Raw genomic sequence first — 11,655 nt, forward strand, 5'->3', positions numbered from 1 at the left:
CTACTTCACAGGAAATCAATACCAAACGGAGTCCAAATGCAGCAAAACTTTTTGGTGATCTTTTTTGGACCAGAAGACACCTGTTGGGGCAAAGAAGTACCAGAGGGGGGCTTCGAGGGGAGCACTATCCAGCTGGGCGCCCCCCGGTGGGTTGTTCCCACCTCACCCGCCTCCCATGCCGCCTCTTTGCTCTATAAATACCCCAATATTCCAAAAACCCTAGGGGAGTCGACGAAAATAAATTCCAGCTGCCGCAAGTTCCAGAAACCACAGATCCAATCTAGACACCATCACGAAGGGGTTCATCATCCTCATTGTTGCCTCTCCGATGATGCGTGAGTAGTTCGTTATAGAACTATAGGTCCGTAGTTAGTAGCTAGATGGCTTGCTCTCTCTGTTTTGAGTGTCAATACAATGGTTTCTCGGAGATCTATTAGATGTAACTCTTTTTGCGGTGTGTTTGCTGGGATCCGATGAACTTTGAGTTTATGATTAGATCTATGTTTTTATCCATGAAAGTTATTTGAGTATTTTGATCTCTTATATGCATGATTACATATAGCCACGTAATTTTTTTTGAATCTTTGGCTTAGTTAGGCCGACTAGATCAATTTTTCCTGCCATGGGAAGAGGTGCTTTGTGATGGGTTCGATCTTACGGTGCTTGATCCCAGTGATAGAAGGGGAAACGACACGTATGTATCATTGCCATTAAGGATAACAAGATGGGGTCTAATTGCTACATGAATAGATCTTCTATACATCATGTCTTCATTCTTATTGCATTACTCCATTTTTCCATGAACTTAATACACTAGATGCATGCTGGATAGCGGTCGTTGTGTGGAGTAATAGTAGTAGATGCAGGCAAGAGTCGGTCTACTAATCTTGGACGTGATGCCTATATAATGATCATTGTCTGGATATCATCATAATTATTTGAAGTTCTATCAATTGCCCAACAGTAATTTTTTTACCACCATATGCTATTTTCCTTGAGACAAGCCACTAGTGAAATCTACGGCCCCCGTGTCTCTTCTATATCATATTTGCCTTCAAGATCTATTTTTATTCTCTTTTATTTTTAGATCTATATTACCAAAAACCCAAAAATACCACGCGAAACTTTATTTCCTTTTATTTGCATCTATCAATCTACTACAATTTTATCCCGTCAACTTGACAATTTCTGGCACCGTTACCCGAAAGGCATTGACAACCCCTTTAACACGTCAGGTTGCAAGTATTTGTTATTTGTGTGCAGGTACCATTTATGTAGTGTTGCTTGGTTCTCCTACTGGTTCGATAACCTTCGTCTCATCACTGAGGGAAATACCTACCATTGTTGTTCTGCATCATCCCTTCCTCTTTGGGGAAATACTAACGTAGTTCAAGCCAACATCAAAAGAAATTTCTGGCGCTATTGCCCGGGAGACATCATCAACACCTATTAGGTCCCTAATCACAAATCTCATCTCCTTGCAATTTACATTATTTGTCATTTTCCTCTCGTTTTCATCTCCCCCACTTCACAAATATGTCATTTTATTCGTCTTCTTTTTCATTCGCCTTTTTTCTTGTTGGATCTCTTGTTTGCTTGTGTGACCATGTGTCTTCTATTTACTTGCATCTTCGCTTGATAAAAATCTATTGATATGGATCCTCATCCACTAGCTAATATTTTTAAGAGATCTAATTATGTTGAACCAGTTGCTAGTGATTTGGGTGCACTTGATTATCTCTATGAAGCTTTGCTTGAAATTTGTTAATCTAAAAATTGTGATCAAGTGTTGGAAGAAGAAATTTATAAAGTGATTCATGATAGCTCCTTGAATAAAAAGCATGATTGCAATGATGTTATTATAAATTGTATTAACGTCAGTTGTGCTAATAATATGCAAAATCCCAAGCTTGGGGATGCTAATTTAGATATGTCCACTACTTATTGCAATGATCATGATTGGGGTGATTCTTCTTATGATCTTGAAAATTTATTTAAGCCGCATGATGAATATGTTTGTGATAATATTGAAAGTGGGTTTGGAAGAGTGTCCACTCTAGGTGATAATGATCCCACTACTTTGGAGAATGATCAATTTTATGAATTTTTTGATAAATGTGGGCTTGGAGAAGTCATGACCTTATTTGATGTTAATCCCACTATATTGGAAGAGTGTCAACTTTCCATGCATGTGGATCATGAAGAGAATATTTTATGTGATATATATATTATTGAATTTGATTATGATCCTACATGTAATTATTATGAGAGAGGGAAATATGGTTGTGGAAATCTTCATGTCACTAAGTTACCTCTCTTCATGTTGGGATTGCTACTGTTTCTTTCTCCTTCCTTGCATATGCTAGATCTTGGCTGTCTTGCTAATTTGTTTTACTATAAAATTCCTATGCATAGGAATTATGTTAGACTTAAGTTTGTTGGGAGGTAACCCAATGAATAAAATTTAGTTTTATCTTTATTTTTCTTGAGTGTTTGGAAAATTATGCCTCTGATTCGATGAGTTGTTTATGTTTTAATTATTGTTTATACCAAGAAAAGGCTTTGAGATCATGTTGGGTGATAGTTGATTTGATCTTGTTGAAAAACAAAAACTTTTGCGCCCAGTAAAATAATTTTTATAAATCACAGATACGCGAATTTGCTCTGAATTTTTTACACAAGATTGATATACAAATTGCCCACGTTGTCCTAATTTTCAGAATGTTTGGAGTTACAGAAGTATACGAAGTATTCATATTACTATAAAGTGTTCTGTTTTTGATAGATTATGTTTTCTTTGCGTTGTTTGCTTATTTTGATGAATCTATGGTTTGTATTGGACGGTATAAGCTATAGTAAAGTTGGAATACAGTAGATATAATGCAAGAATAAAATATGAATTGGTTTGCAACAGTAATTAGAGTAGTGATTTTCTTTGTTATACTAAAGGATCACACAAAGGTTTTGTTGAGTTTTCTGTGATTGAAATTTTCATGTTTTGGGTGAGATCACGATGGATGAAGGAATAAGGAGTAAGAAGAGCCTAAGCTTGGGGATGCCCCATGGAATCCCAAGCTATTATCTAAAAGAGAAGCAAGCAACTAAGCTTGGGGATTCCTGAGTGGAATCCCCTCTTTCTTCAAACGACCATCAGTATTTTACTTGGAACTATATTTTTATTCTTCACATATCATGAGTTTTGCTTGGAGCGTGTTGTATGATATGCGTCTTTGCTTGTTTTTATTTTTATTTCGTGTCATCTATCCTTGCTGGACACACCTATTTGAGGGAGCCAAAATTATGCTATGACTTGTTAGAATTGCCCTCTATGCTTCACTTAAATCTTTTTGAGCTATGGAATTGTTCTAGTGCTTCACTTATATATTTTTGAGCATGGTGTGCTTTAGTATTTTTGAATAAATGCTCTCATGCTTCACTTAGATTTATTTGAGAGTGAGTAAATTTTTTTAAGAATTTTTCTCTTACTTCACTTAAATTATTTTGAGAGAAGAAATTTTCTATGCTCATGTTCTTCACTTAGATTTGTTTGAGATATCGATAGCAACATATGAAATTATTCCCAAAGTGATAGATACTCAAGAGGGATATAATAAAAACATTCGTGAAGATCATTGGAAAAACTAAACGTGATTCTTTGTAATAGTCTTGTGATATGTTGATAGTGATATGTGAGTCATGTTAATGAGTAACTATGTTTTAGAAAGAATATTGGTGTTAAGGTTTGTGATTCCCTATGCAATCATGAAAGTCAATAGTTATGCAATGAAATTACATCCTACTTGCGGTGCGTTATTCGGTGTTACTTATGCTTAATGCTCGCTTATTATATTTTTTGTTTCTTGGTTGGATGCTTCCCAATCGTTTCCTAGCCTTTACTTCCACTAAGTATGATCACTACTTGTGCATCCAAAATCCTTAAACCAAGTTTTTCCATATGAGTCCACTATACCTACCTATGTTGTATTTCTGTGACATTCTAATCAAATTTTTTTGTGCCATCTCTAGTTTCAAAATAAATTTCCTTTTTGTGTGCTCATACCGCTCATGAAATGGTAGGGGGTGTCTAATATTTTGCCATGCTAGATGTGTTATTCTCAAGAAGAGTGTTTATTCACTTTTCATTGCACGAGAGTATGACAAAGTTATTAGGGATGCCAATCCTGAAATGAAAAATGAATTTACTTTATGTTGTTAAATAATAAATTACTTGGAAAGTGTTGGTATGGACGGCACCCATGGATTCGGTTAGCCGTGGAATGTGAAAGTATGGAGAAAGGAATAAACTTTATTTTCTGTTTGGTAACCGCCTATGATATATCTTGCATGGAAAGTATTGGGAACTACTCGATCGTTTTCGTTGACAGGAAAGGCATGTCACTCAAAATGTTTTATCTCTATATTTTTCGCTTTGAGCTCTCGCACCGCTACAAATCCCTACTTCCCTGTGCGAAGTGCCTTTCTATTTACTTTATGTAATTTTCTGTTTATTCGTGTCTCCATCTTATCTTATAAAGCACCAACTAAGGGGCACTATGATCGTACTTGAGCATTGGCTGTAGCTAATATGCGAGTGTGTTTCATGAATGGATCAATGATTGAGCATAATGGCCTAGGGATAACTTGCTTTAGCATCGATATTTTCAAAATACATAGTTGCTTGTTGTTATGCTTGATTATTGAAATCTTCATATCAAAACTAGACTATTTCTTCGAATCTTATAAAAGTCCAAATTTCCATACTACAAAGGGAATATTATGTGATCAACATGTTAGGCAGCATTCCACATCAAAAATTCTATTTTTATCGTTTACGTACTCGAGGACGAGCAGGAATTAATCTCGGGACTGCTGATACGTCTCCAATGTATCTATAATTTTTTATTGTTCTGTGTTGTTATATTATCATTCTTGGATGTTCTACAGTCATTTGGTAGCAACTTTATATCATTTTTCGGGACTAACCTATTGACATAGTGCCTAGTGCCAGTTGCTTTTTTTCTTCATTTTTACTTCGCAGGAAATCAATACCAAACGGAGTCCAAATGCAAGGAAAGTTTTTGGTGATTTTTTCTGGACGAAAAGACACCTGTTGGGCCAAAGAAGTACCAGAGGGGGCTCCGAGGGGAGCACAACCCACCTGGGTGTGCCTGGGGGCCCAGGCGCACCCTGGTCGGTTGTGCGCACCTCGGCCGCCTCCCGCACCACCTCTTTGCTCTATAAATACCCCAATATTACAGAAACCCTAGGGGAGTCGACGAAAATCAATTCCAGCCGCCGCAAGTTCCAAAAACCACAGATCCAATCTAGACACCGTCATGGAGGGGTTCACCATCCTCATTGTTGCCTCTCCGATGATGCGTGAGTAGTTCATTGTAGACATACGGGTCTGTAGTTAGTAGCTAGATTGCTTCCTCTCTCTCTTTTGATTCTCAATACAATGGTCTGCTGGAGATCTATATGATGTAATTCTTTTCGCGGTGTGTTTGTTGGGATCCGATGAAATTTGAGTTTATGATCAGATCTATTTTTTGTCCATGAAAGTTATTTGAGTCTTTTGATCTCTTATATGAATGATTACTTATAGACTCACATTTCTTCTTTGAATCTTTCGTTTAGTTAGGATGACTAGATCTATTTTTCTTGCCATGGGAAGAGGTGCTTTGTGATGGGTTCGATCTTACGGTGCTTGATCCCAGTGACACAAGGGGAAATGACAGGTATGTATCATTGCCATTAAGGATAAGAAGATGGGGTCTAATTCCTACATGAACAGATCTTGTCTACATCATGTCATTGTTCTTATTGCATTACACCATTTTTCCATCAACTTAATACACTAGATGCATGCTGGATATCGGTCGATGTGTGGAGTAATAGTAGTAGATGCAGGCAGGAGTCGGTCTACTAATCTTGGACGTGATGCCTATATAATGATCATTGCCTAGATATCGTCATAATTATTTGAAGTTCTATCAATTGCCCAATAGTAATTTGTTTACCCACCGTATGCTATTTTTCTTGAGAGAGGCCACTAGTGAAATCTAAGGTCCCCGGGTCTCTTGTTTATCATATTTTCCTTCAAGATCTATTTTTATTCACTTTTATTTTCAGATCTATATTATCAAAAACCCAAAAATACCTTGCTAAACTTTATTTTCTTTTATTTGCATCTATCAATCTACAACAATTTTATCCCGTCAACTTGACAATTTCTGGCACCTTTACCCAAAAGGGATTGACAACCCCTTTAACACGTTGGGTTGCAAGTATTTGTTCTTTGTGTGCAGGTACTGTTTACGTAGTGTTTCTTGGTTGTCCTACTGGTTCAATAACCATCATCTCATCACTGAGGGAAATACCTACTGTTGCTGTGCTGCATCATCCCTTCCTCTTTCGGGAAATACCGACATTGTTCAAGCTAACATCATGTGTTGTGTGGGTTAAGTGTACAACCTCTATAGAGTGTAAAACTATTCGAATAGTCGTGTCCACGATGAAGGACAACACATGAATCTTTCATGACATACCAGACCTGTCTTGCTTATTCCCTCTTTACCGCTATTCTAGGAACCTATGAAGGACGTGAGTTGATCGAGGATCCTCACTTTGAGGAAAGTTATTCTAGAGATAAAACATGTTTTAATATAAAACTTCTTTTATCCAACTGCTATATTTTCAAACAAAATTAGCTTTTATGCAAATGAGCCATACAACCTTCCTTTTAAGCCACATGTAGCTATTAGAACCTTCCTCGAGGGAGGCATGTTGAGTATGTGATGTACTCACAGCAATAATTTTGTTGAACAACCAGGTTCCATGGAGATGAAGGTGATGACTACGACAACTATGGTGATCCGTGGGAGTGAGGTCACGTGGACTACGTCGACTGCCTGTGGTTGAGATGGAGTCGCTGTGTATTTACTTTCCGTTGCTTTCTCTATGTAATAAATGTCATTAGACATTTCCCTATGTTTGCCTTGTGGCAAGATTTATTAAACATGTAATACATTTACGCATTGTGCAATGATACCATTGTGCTGTGTTGTCAACAATGATCCTGGGGTTGACTTATATTCACAGGAGGGTCTGGAAGTTAATTTCGGGTTCTCACATTATGTTTCATGAATGGATCAATGACTGTGGATCATGGGCTAGAGATAACTTTATTTTGAAAGACATAGTTGCCTGTTGATATGCTTGAGTATTGATGTCTTCACGTCAAATTATAGACTATTGCTTTGATCATTCTAGTCATGATACAAAGAAAATAATATATGATGAATATGTTAGGTAGCATTCCACATAAAAAATTTGGATCGGCATGTGAGTCTTGTGTGAACATTTCGAACGGATCGACTCTTACTACTGTGCACAACATGATCCTTATTTCCCTGTGCTCAGTGTTTACAAGTTACTAGCAGTTCCTTATTTCTCTTCGCTCACTGTTTACAATTTACTGATAAATTGTTGGATTCCGGGCTCCGCAGACCCAAGAAAGGTTCGAACTCTAGGGCTTGTGCGAAGAACTCAACCCCTCTAGCTGATCTACTCGCTGCTCTCATAGCCTAGCTCGATGAACAGGAAGGAAATGGACACGACATTTTACCTACGTTCAGGCCACCTTGCGGTGTAAAACCCTACTCCTCATTTGTGGTGGCTTAGCCTCACGGGGCTGAGGATGAATTCATACAAGAGGAAGAATAGCCTCAAGGGGCTTGTTCTTGTGATGAGCTCTAGGGATTCAGTCTCTGGGGGTCCGGTCCCTTCTTTGGTGGTTGATAGGCTATACTTATAGTGGCCTCGGTCCTCTTCCCCCAAAACTTAGGCGGGGAGGGATCCCACAGTGGCCAACTTGAAAGGGGATGAGTAGTACATCTTATCCTAACGAAAGGTGGTCTTCGCTTGCAAAGCTTCTGATCATGACATCGTGGTGGGCTCGATGATGACCTCCATCCTGCCGTTCTTGCGGTCTTGGTCTTGTTGCACACAGACGGTAACCTTTGGTTGATTCCTTGGGACTCTACGCCTGCGCTTGCCTCCATAGCACTATAGAGGAAACATGCTTATGTGTGTCCGCTGGCACGCGCCTGTCCCTGATTGTCATGGCTGGCGTCACCTCAGCCTCATGAGGTGAGTGCTTGCATTGAAATATCCGCTACTCAAGAGGCCGCTTGGGAAGGCCGCTCCTTTAGGAGTTCTTAACGGCGTCCGCCACGCGAGGCTCTTGTCTTGTCACGGCTGAGATGGGTCATACCAGGACATTGATGGAGCCATGTCATGTGCCGCGGGCAAGAAATTCTGGGTACCCTAGTTCCCAGAACACCGATAGGAGCCCCGAGCCCAAGGCATGCTCACACTTGGCTTCGAGGCAAAGCCAAAGGGCAAGTGCGGAGTACCATGGGTCCTAATCGCCCGCGGACCGAGTCGACGCATGGCTCCTGATGGGATGTGGGCGTCTCCGCTTCCCCACTCTGTCTTGGCAACTGTTGCGGGCTCACAAAAAGGCCAATCCCTGCAGCCAAGCCTTCATTGGCTTCCCTTCGTCTTGCTTCAGATCTCATCCTCTTCTCACCCAGAGATCCTCCAGATCGACCAGGCCTTTACCTCTAAGCTCTTCGCCAATGAAAGCCAAGGGAGCGAAGCTTGCTGGCGATGCCACACACTCTGCCCCATTGGCCATGCGAACCCTCAGCCAATCCTCAATCACCGAGTTAGGGCATCTCGCCACCATGCTGCTGCCGATGGCGAACAACGACAATGAGGGGAGAGAGAACAAGCTTCAGGTCGGCTCTGCCGAGCCGGGGACCTTCGCAAGTACGTTCCCTTCTTCCTCCACAGTATCTTTGTAGGGCTCTTCCCGCCTTTCTCGAAGTTCTTCATCGCCATCCTCGACCACTACCAGATCCATGCGCTTCACCTCCAGCCCAACTCTGTCCTCCTCTTGTCGATCTTCGCCTTCTACTGCGAGGCCTTCATGGGGGTGAAGCCCTCCGTTGCGCTGTTCTGCCGCTTCTTCTCCCTACGGATGCACACCTCAAACCAGTGCTCCGGATGCATCTCCTTCATTGCGGTTCATGACGGCAACACGCTCATGAAGGCCGGGAAGAAGGTTGATGACTTTCAGTGCAGGTGGATCTATCTGGACGCTCAGAGCCACCACGCTCGGCTGGACCTACCGACCGGGCCGCTAGAGAAGCTGGATTGATGGCATCACGAGAAGCTCACCGACCCCCTAGCGGCACCGGCCTTGAAGTAGATGCAGGCGGACATGGGTTCTGAGGTGCTAATGGGGGCCATGATTGTCCGGGATTTCCTGACGCAGCGCCTGGCCCCTCTCCAAGCTCATTCACGTCCTATGTGGGACCTCAGGGGCGCAGAAGACGACCTTTGGCGATAGCGCCAGTCCAGGCGCCAGCGCCACCTCCTCCTCGGTTTCTCACGCATGCGGGGCATGGCTCCTCTGCCAGGCCCGGTGCTTTCGAGGAGGCCTACTCCGTGCAAGTCCAACTCTGGGCCGATCTTCAAGGTGCTGATGGGCGTGCGGCGATGGGGCGCCTGGAGCTGATCTCTGGGTGGCTCAAGGCCGACTCGTTCATCAGGGCGGCCTGGGGCCTGGCCGAGGCTACCGTTGTGGATGGCAAGAAGCAGGCAGCGGAAGCCGCATGAGCTTGTGAAGCTCCACTGGCCGATGCTGCGTCCGCCTGTAGTCGCCACAGTGAGCTGGAGGCCGAGCTAAAGCTGCTTTGGGAGGGGCAGACCTCTCATGCGCGTGGGCTCCAGGCATGGGAGGAGGAGCTCGAGGTCCGAGAGGTCGCGCTCGCCGATCGCGACGCCGAGCTGGAGCAAGCGGGCCAAGAGTAGGCCATGGAGCGAAGCCGCCTGGAGCAGCTGAAGGTGGAAGTGGAAGCAGCCCGAGCGTCCCACGCCAACCAAGTATCCAAGGAGACGGCGCTTGCCTCCTTAGCACTACAGAGGAAACATGCTGTTGTGTGTCCACTGGCACGCGCCTGTCCCTGATTGTCATGGCTGGCGTCACCTCAGCCTCATGAGGTGAGTGCTTGCATTGAAATCTCCGCTCCTCAGGAGGCCGCTCCTTTAGGAGGTCTTGACGGCGTCTAATGAATTCATGTACCTAGGGTAGGGTTACGGACCTGTCCAAGGTACCCTCCCCAAGGACATCTCTTAGAAGGAGCCGTCTTTCAGTCGACCAAGAGGAATTCCACTCGACCAGCTAGAAGACACTCGACGAACCTGAAGACACTCGACCATGAAGACTCACTCGACCACCAGGAGTTCAAGATCTACTCTGTATCCAAACAGTCTGTAATTAAGTAGTCTTAATGGTCATGATGACACTTTATGTAGGGCTTTACCAGTAACGCCAGGTCTTAATGTACTTTAACCATCTGCCACGTGGGCTAGCTGGGGTCCTGGCGTCCTCTATATAAGCCACCCCCCTCCACTAGTAGAAGGGTTCGCACCCCTGTAACTCATATACACATAAACCAGTCGACCACCTCCGGGCTCCGAGACGTAGGGTTGTTACTTCCTCCGAGAAGGGCCTGAACTCGTAAAACACTCGTGTGTACAACTGCTCCATAGCTAGGATCTTGCCTCTCCGTACCTACCCCCCATTCTACTGTTAGACTTAGAACCACGACAGTTGGCGCCCACCATGGGGCGGGTGTCTTAGCGACTTGTTGGAGAAGTTGCAATCTTTTCAATTCCCATCATCATGGTTTCAGGCGGATTCTTGGTTGAGGGCCGCGAGATCCGTCTCGGCGTGCTCACGTTCGTCGCCAACGACTCTGCCTGGTTGCAGGAGGCTCCGCTTGACGTGGATGCGCTACCGGTCCGTGGAGCGACGCATTTTCAAGCATGCGTCTATGGCGTCCTTCTGCGGCAACCGTCGACTCCGTATCGGTCAATTTTCGTGTCATCCTCCCTCACATCTTCCCACCGACGTAAGCGCTCCGGTCAGTCGAGGCTCCAGCGGTGGGTGAGGCACGCGGTGGCTCGCCAGTCGACCGCTGCCCAAGTCGCGGCAATCGAGCCTGACGAATCTCTCTATGGCCTGTTCGACCTGTCGACTGGCTCCACAGAGACTGCATCCGAATGCAACAGCAGTGATCCAGCGGCGGAGGTCCTGATGGTCAATGGGCCGCACGTTCCTCCCGGCTTTCCTGGCACCGAGGGAGGCAACGGCGGGGGCGATCCGTCGCACGACCATGAGGAGTACCGTCCCGAGCCCCTCGACTCGCAGCAGAGGGAAGAGCTTCACCGCCGGAACATGGATGCGCTTCATACTCTGACCGTTGGAGAAACCCCTGAGGCCCACGCCTTAGAAGACGCGCGGACTCGACGACTGAGCGCTCAACTAGAGAACCTTCAGCGAGCACTCGACGAGCACGCGTCAACGGGTCCCGGACTCCAGTCGACGCCAACTCTTCAAACCTTCGACTCAGGTATATCGCACTCCAATCCAGAATTTGGCAGCTACAACATGTATAGCAGAGTTGATTTAGCCTTCCCAGTCAGAGGCCGACAAAGGCTTGATGCAGATCAGAGATTTGCTCCGGGCAGCTGGGGATCAGAATTTGGCTATGTTGCAGTCGCGGAACAGGATTCATAGCA

This window comes from Triticum dicoccoides, chromosome 4B (assembly GCF_002162155.2).
Source record: "Triticum dicoccoides isolate Atlit2015 ecotype Zavitan chromosome 4B, WEW_v2.0, whole genome shotgun sequence".
Lineage (NCBI taxonomy): Eukaryota > Viridiplantae > Streptophyta > Magnoliopsida > Poales > Poaceae > Triticum > Triticum dicoccoides.